This window comes from Helianthus annuus, chromosome 11 (assembly GCF_002127325.2).
Source record: "Helianthus annuus cultivar XRQ/B chromosome 11, HanXRQr2.0-SUNRISE, whole genome shotgun sequence".
Taxonomy (NCBI): Eukaryota; Viridiplantae; Streptophyta; class Magnoliopsida; order Asterales; family Asteraceae; genus Helianthus; species Helianthus annuus.
Window position 1 is genome coordinate 114,182,821 of NC_035443.2, and position 1,675 is coordinate 114,184,495.

The window sequence follows — 1,675 nt, forward strand, 5'->3', positions numbered from 1 at the left end:
TTCTTTTGGGGGAGTTTGTTGAGTACGAGGGCAGAGCATTCTTCGCCTAAGTTAACTAATTGAAAAGTTTCAATTTTCCTTTTATGAGTGAGGAAGTCCCTCATGAACTTAGAGTATTTGGGCATTTGGGTTAGGACATCAATTAAAGGAATGTTGACATGCAATTGTTTTAGTAGACTTTCGAATTTTGCGAATTGCTCATTGGTCTTTTGACGGATTAACCTACCAGGGTACGGAACCCGAGGAGCCTTGGTAGGCTCTGGTGATGGAGGGGAACCCTTCTCTTGTAGAGGCGGAGGTATAGTCTCCTCGGTAGGCGGTGGCACTTCCGTAGGACCCACGGTGCAGTTTCGTAATGTGATGAGATGAACTTGCGCTTTTGGGTTTGTTTCGGTATTTCTTGGTAATGTGCCTTGTGGTCTCTCGGAAAAATTTTGGGCTAGTTGACTTATTTGTTTTTCTATGTTTTGAATACTAGCTTGTTGATTTCTAAAATTTGATTCTAATTGTAGAAACCTTTCCGAGTTTTTTCTTTTCAGTGTCGGAGATGAGGCAAGATATAGTATCTTCAAGCCTTTCTCGTCCACCTTGTTGTTGAGGGAAATTTTGTGACTCATTTCTTGGTTGTTGAAAGTTTGTTCGTTGGTTTTGTTGGTTACTACTATTGCCGGGTTCTCTCCAACCAAGGTTAGGGTGATTTCGCCATCCTTAGTTGTAGGTGCCCGTTGGAGGACCCGACGGCCTAGGTCTATTATCAATGTAGCTTACCGACTCTTGTTGATCGTCTGTTTCTTTCATACAACTCCAATTTTCATGTGGCCCCCCCACACCCTTCACAAGCCATAACCGAGACTGTTTTTGTCATTTCCAATTTTTTTATTTTCGAAGAACGGGCCTCGATTTGGGCTTGTAAAGAAGTGCTTTCATCAACCTTATGGGCGCCCGGGGCAATAGATTTATTGCCTCGGGGAGTGTGCACTGAAAATTGGTTTGAGCAATTTCCTCAATTTGATTATATATTTCATGCGGGCGGCGATTACCTAAAAGTCCCCCGGAGCTAGAGTCAAGTGTCTGCCTTGTGTGTGGCAACAACCCATTATAGAAAGTGGATACTTGTTGCCATATCGCAAGGCGGTGATGTGGACACTTTCGCAATAGCTCCTTGAACCTTTCCCAAGTTTCATATAAGGATTCCCCGTCCTCTTGTGAATATGTATTAATTTCAGTCATTAATTTAGCCGTTTTAGCGGGAGGGAAATACTTATATAAAATTTTTTGGGCTAGCTCATCCCAGGTGTTTACCGATCCAGCTGGGAGGGCGTTAAGCCAAGATTTTGCTTGGTCTTTTAGTGAAAAAGGAAACATCCGGAGGCGGATGGCGTCATTTGATGCTCCATTGATCCGAAAAGTATCACATATTTCTAAGAAATTAGTAATATGTAGATGGGGATCCTCGTCCGCAAGCCCATGTAAGGTTGCGGAGTTTTGAAGCATTTGTATCAAATGCGGCCGAAGTTCGAAGTTATTGGCTTCAACATTCGGTGCATTGATAGTGGCGCCGAGATTACCTACAGTGGGTCGTAGATAATCCTTGAGGGTACGTTGGTCCGCCATTGGAAGTGGATTTCCAGAAACCTTCTCTTGGTTTTTGGCTTTTAGTCTTTTTTTGAGAAAG

The 1,675-nt window shown here is 43.2% G+C and overlaps 1 non-coding gene across 1 annotated transcript; it reads left to right on the forward strand.

Annotated features, from left to right (window-relative positions):
* Positions 1 to 1,129: 1,129 nt before the first annotated feature.
* LOC118484457 lies at positions 1,130 to 1,236 on the forward strand. The gene has a single exon (XR_004873568.1). It is a non-coding gene; the product is annotated as a small nucleolar RNA R71 (small nucleolar RNA).
* The last annotated feature ends 439 nt before the right edge of the window (positions 1,237 to 1,675 follow it).